The 6000-nt window shown below is 47.7% G+C and overlaps 1 protein-coding gene across 4 annotated transcripts in view; it reads left to right on the top strand.

The window, feature by feature from the left end:
* The first annotated feature begins 776 nt into the window (after positions 1-776).
* The window catches only part of GPR63 (G protein-coupled receptor 63), a 28260-nt gene continuing 23036 nt past the window's right edge, over positions 777-6000 (top strand). For all 4 annotated transcript variants that reach the window (XM_084514716.1, XM_084514715.1, XM_084514718.1 and 1 more), the window contains exon 1: positions 777-1141. The gene's annotated coding sequence lies outside the window, so the exon portion shown is untranslated. The remainder of the gene's footprint in view (positions 1142-6000) is intronic.

Raw genomic sequence — 6000 nt, 5'->3', positions numbered from 1 at the left:
AGCAGAGAAGGCTAAGGGGAGGCCTCATGGCTACCTGCAGCTCCCTAACAATGGGAGTGGAGGGGCAGGCGCTGAGCCCTGCTCTCTGGGTACAGCGACAGGACCCGAGGGAACGGCATGGAGCTGGGACAGGGGAGGGTCAGGCTGGGGGTTAGGGAAAGGTTCTGCACCCAGAGGATGGTTGGACACTGGGACAGGCTCCCCAGGGCAGTGGTCACAGCACTGAGCCTGATGGAGGTCAAGAAGTGTTTGGGCAGCACTCTCAGACACATGCTCTGATTTTTTGGGTGGTCCTGTGAGGAGCCAGAAGTTGGACTCAGTGACCCTTGTGGGTTCCTTCCAGCTCAAGATATTCCGCGATGCCACGATTTTATGATTAATCTTCCCTCCACATACACAGGGGCTGCAGTAACAGCACCCCAAGGCGCACACCGCGCTGCTGCCCCTGTCTGGCAGGAGGCTCCCCCAGACCCAGATGCACACCCCCCGCCCGCAGCACCCCACCACCTCCGCCTCCCCCTCCCAACCCCACTCCCGACGGCCGACCCCTCTCCGCCCGGGGGCGGTCCGGGGGCGGCTCCGCTCCGCCGGGGAGCGCCGTGCCGCCGCCGGGAGCCGCGGCTCGGCCGGGCCGGAGCGTGCGCCGAGCCCCGGCAGGCGGAGCCGCGGTGCGGGCGGGCGGAGGCGCGGGCGGGGCCCGGCGGCGCTGCGGCGAGCGGGACACGGGCGGGCGGGCGGCCGCGGGGAGGCTGCCGGCGGGCAGGGCAGGCAGGCAGGCGGGGAGGCAGGCAGGCAGGGCAAGGCAAGGCAAGGCAGGCGGGGAGGCGCTGGCTTGCCCGCTCGCCCCTCGCTCCGGCGGTTCCGCGGCGCTGCCCGTGCAGCCCAGCCGCCGCCGGAGCGAATGGGGAGGCGGCGCTGAGCGGGCTGCCCTCCGCGGTGGTGCCGGCGGGCAGGGGCAGCGGCGCCGCGGGCGAGCGATGCCCCTCACTCTGCTGCCTGCGCTGCCCTTCCTCCTCCTCCTCTCCCTCCTCCTCCTGCCGGCTTCGAAGCTTTTGTTCCCCCCGGCCGCCGCGATGGCAGGGAACTTCCCGCAGGGATGGGCTCAGGCCGGGGCTCCGCAGGGCGCCGGCCACGCTGCGAGGTGAGGCGAGGCGAGGGGGGCTCTGCCCTCCCCGGGGGGCGCAGCGGGGGCCCGGTGGGGGTCCCCCGGCGGGGCGGCGGCGGCGGCGGGGCCTCGGCACGGCGGGAGCGGCGTTTCCGGCCCGGTGCCGGCCGCCGGGAGCTGGCCTCGCCCTGCCCTGTCCTGCCCGGGGCGGCGGGGAGCTGCCGGGTGTTGCCTTCCCGTCCTAATCGCGCAAAAGTCTGCGATCAGCCGGGACCCGCCGCTGGCGTGGCCGGTGTCCCGTAGGCGCATGGTGCTCCCGCTGCGGGAGGCGCTCCTGTGGCAAGAAGCGCCTGGCTTCATGTACCAGCTATTTTGTAACGAGTGCGCTCTTTTCAGCGAGGTCTTCTGCATGCTTCGCTTCTAAAAGTCACCATACAGCGCAGGATGAAGTAGTTAAAGCGTGCGATGAAGTTTTCCTCGCTAACAGTAAAAACACTTTTTGAGGAAGGGAACAAGCTGAAGAAACAGGAACAAGCCAAGATGAGCTCATTTTTAATTCTTGTGTACTATGATATGTAGATAATTTTCGTGTACTTAATGGTATGTGACATTTAAAATTATTCTCCAAGAGAATACCGGCAGATAGAGCTCGGAGATGCTACCTCCGTTACTCTCCCAGTTAATTAAATGTACCCGTGGTCGTTCTCTGGTCCTGAAGCCAGTCACCCTTGTCACTGCTGCTCGCCTCTGCTACCTTCCTGAACAGGGCTGCTGAATACAAGCAAGTGGTTGTGACTGTTCCCTGGGCTGCGCTGAGCCCAAGTCGTGCCCAAGAATTGCATGGGGGAGCTGTGGTGGCCTGTGCAAGAAACACGCCATGCTGGCCTGTAGCAGTTGGGCACTCGGCGTGACCGAGTAAGCTGCATCTCCCAGGGATGGTTCCTGGCATTGTTGGGTTTGCTGGTGTGGGCTTAGGCTGTTGGTAACACTGGAAGTAGTTTCTCTTAACTCTGTGCTCAGTCACCGTGATCTAACTTGCCTGCATCCAGGAACTTGGGCACTATAAAACTCCACTTTTCTGCAGAAAACTGCCAGGGCTGCTTCTTCCTCTACTTGTGTGGGTGGGTGCAGAGGGAGTAGGTGCAGGCTGGGCGGCCTTCCCACTTGCTCCAAAGGGAAGGGTGGTCAGGGCAGGAGCAAGGCCTACACAGCTTCCTTCTGCTTGTCTGGGACCATTCTTTGGGACAGCACGTGCCCGTGAGCCGTCCCAGTGGCCAGCTGTCAGTGCATCCACGGCATGTAGTTCAGATGTATTCCTAATCACTTTGCTAAAAGGATCAGAGCAAGTAACTTTCTAAAATCTTTCTAAAATGCTCTAAAGATTATTTACTTTTAGATGCCTGGAGAGATTACTAGCCTGTTAAAAGTGTTAGACTGGATATTTAAAATCAATCTTGTGGACCCTGGACATGCTTGCTGTCTCTTTTTGTTGTTGTTGTTTCACTGCAATTACAAACAAAGCCTGCGTAGTTTGTAGCATTCTGTAAATGTGTGGTTTTGTTCACAGTGTTACAGTATCTCATAGTTTGGTTCAGTGATGAAATGGTGCTAGTAGAAGTGTTGTATTTTATGCTGTGCTTGATTTGGGGGTATTGATATGTCTTGGTAATCTTATGTAATAGTCTCATTTTCCAAACAAATCTAAAAGATATTAAATTTAATTGTTACAAGTTAGGAAAGTGAGGCAAGAGAAAGAGTGACTACTCATGTAAGGACTCTCAGTCACAGAACCTAGAATTAGAATCTCAGGCAGAAAACGGATCTGTCAGGTTGCACTGCCTCTCGTAGACTTATCAAATACTTTAATAGAAAGGTGTATTTTTTCTGTGTATTTGCAGCTAGCAGCTGTTTTTTGCTAATCTAGCTGGTAGCGCAGTTCAAAGTTAAGTAGGAAAATAGTTCAGTTGCCTCATTTTCAGTTGTGGATAGTGCTTAAATATTACCTAAACCGCACATGTTGCGATGGGACTTGGTATATACTTTAAAGTACTTTCCCAAACAAGTTGTTTAAGGTGAGGTCTCAGTGAAATTCCATTCAATTCCATTTGAATGGAAATTTACAAAATATTAATCTCAACATTAAGACATTTCAACATGCACTTTAGGAGAAAGGCAAGCTTTCCTTTTCTTCGCCCTCTGTGTAGAAGCAGTGATTCAGTAAGATATTTACACTGAGGCATGTGTTGAAGTGTTGGAGTCCCCCCACTGGTTTGAATGGCACTTAGAGAAATCTCTTGCATAACTGTAACCTAATTTACCTCAATCTAGATGTAGATTATACACTAGCCGTGTTTAAAAGAACGTTGTTCAGACCACATAAGCACATAAGTGTTTGAAAATTTAAAGCTATGAAGTGTTGGTGATGTGGGCTTTGGGAGCTATGCTTTATACTATCTAGGATACATTTTTTTTCAGAGCATTTACCATTTCAAATCAGGCAGCCAAAATTAGCAGATGATTTTTGCATCCCTTCCTTGATTTTCTCCTCCTTGGAGTTACTAATGCGAGCTTTGAACTGCGTTGATTAAATACGACATGGTAACATGCAATAATTGTGGAGAACACATGTGCTGGGCCTTCTGAAGGAAGTTGGATTGTGTGTGGGTAAATAGTATTTAGTCATGTAATTAAAGGCTCTGTCGTGGTGTTTAATTAGATTTCCATAACTGTTACTTCTCAAGTTCTGAGAGGCTGACTTTCAAACCTTAGTAGTGCTTATTTTTTTAACATTGTTTATGGGTGTGTATTTTTTTTTTATTTTTATTTTTTTGTGGGATAGCTACAATCACTTCCTATGTTCTTGGCAGATTTAGAACCTGTAGATGCCAGTTCAGGCTTTAACTAGCTGAGCTTGTAGCAGTCGTTTTTGATTCATGCATGGATTAATAATGAAGGGAAATAGAATGCTATATACATGGGTAATAAAGATGAGTATCTCAATTATCCCATGGTATCTCTCAATTTTTATATAATATTGCTGACCTGAGGAGAATGGCGAAACTTTGGGGTGTGGTTCCTGTTCTGTTGTCTGCAGGGCAATGCTGTCTGGTGAATTTACTGTTGTTTTCCCCACAATATTTTACCCTTACTGCCCTGTTTCTTCTGGGCTGTCTTGTTGGCCAGCTGCTTGCTGTGTTTTTCTGCCAGATTCTTCCCTTGGTTGATTTCATATATAATATCTGGTTGCTGGTCATTTTAATTGGGCAGTTAGAGTATTTCATCCTAATCTAGTTTGCAGCCCTCTAGTCTCCTTGAAGTTTCTAATTTCTTTCTCCCACGTGATCATGCATTGTATTTCCAGCAGGTGCTTGCGTCATTGTGGGCAGTGAATGGATGCTGGTGCTTTAGGAGGTAAATCTAAGTCTTCAACATGAGCTTCTAAAAGCTAGCTAGCTTGTACTGTGGTTGTTTTTTTTTTTTTTTGTTTGTTTGTTTGTTTTTTCAACCTCATTAGATTTATGGACTCCTGCACAGCAAATTGAAACCCAGTAACAACAGGCTAGCTTTCAGGGGAAGCTGGGAATAATCTGTGGACTATGGCAACTCTGAGATAGTTTTAACGAGCCTTCCAGGCACCTGTATGGTCAATGGAGAAAAATAAGCTTGTCCAGAAAGTGTTTTATCCCACCTATGGTTGAATTATACTCTCTGTGTGTCTGCTTAGTGTGCTGAGAGTTCTGATGGCTCTTCTAGCCTTGCTGTCCACCTTTTAGAACAGCTACGTTTACACAACGTTAATTCTTAATGAGCACCTTTGCGGTTCTTAATTTTCTTGTCATTATTCAATATACGGTCAAATGCCTTATTTACAATCCTGAATGTGTAATAATTAATGTTAATGCATGCTTCTATGGCAGGGTTATCTCTGTTCTTCAGGAGCAATATGTTATCTTCATGACCGTACTGTTTTGTGCAAGTTGTCTCTGCATTTTAAGAACAGTGCTGTGTTAGATGCAGATTTACAGGAAAAACTTCACAAACAGAGGATGTTGGGTTTGCGTTGCTTTGAAAATGAGGGGGAAACTTTGCAACAGATAGGGAGAAAGTGTATTTTTAATTCAAGTTACAAAATAATACTTCTGTCTTTCTAAAGCTATCTTAAATTTGATACAAGATACTACTTAGAAATAGTTACCGATGCAAGTTTTCTGCATCAGTAGTATAATTCACAAAATTATCCCTTTCAAAGGATTGTACAAGTTTCATTGTGTGTAATGATAGAAAAGAAGGTGTAATATCTTGTGAAAAATAGATTACTTTTTTTTTTGTCAGACTTGAAAAGTAATTTGAAAACACATGATATTATGTGCTGATTAAATTCGTATCTTCAGTAGATGTTATTCCAACAAGCCTTTTATTACTTGTTCATTTAGATTTAGAATCTTCTGTCAGTTGTCACTTCTGAATTTTCTTGAAACATTTTTGGAGCCTTGCATGCTTTTTGTGGATGTGTTTTAAAGTAGATGCACATAATGTGTTTGTGATCTTCTGATTGCTCTATCAGTAAGTCTATGTGCATAGCCTTTATATTTTGTATTAATTCTAAAGGCAGATATTATTTCAAACTATCTGTATCCATGTTTACTGTGCTTCCCATTACTACCAAAATCTTTTTATGTCACAAAGTAAAAACCTCCAAACCAAATTCCAACCTTTGTTGGAACCTGTACCTTCGTACAACCAACGTCTACCTGAAGATGCGCCATCAAACATTAAAAGAGTAAGTTTGCATTTGCTTTTCCTCAGAAGTACTCACTGGTACCCCAGACCTTTGTATGCTCATATTGAGTACTCTGGACAAGTTTTTGTGTGGCCTGGAGAGAAGCTACCTCTTT

The sequence above is a fragment of the Aythya ferina genome (genome assembly GCF_964211825.1).
Source record: "Aythya ferina genome assembly, chromosome: 3".
NCBI lineage: Eukaryota > Metazoa > Chordata > Aves > Anseriformes > Anatidae > Aythya > Aythya ferina.
This window is presented reverse-complemented; position numbering and strand designations above follow the sequence as displayed.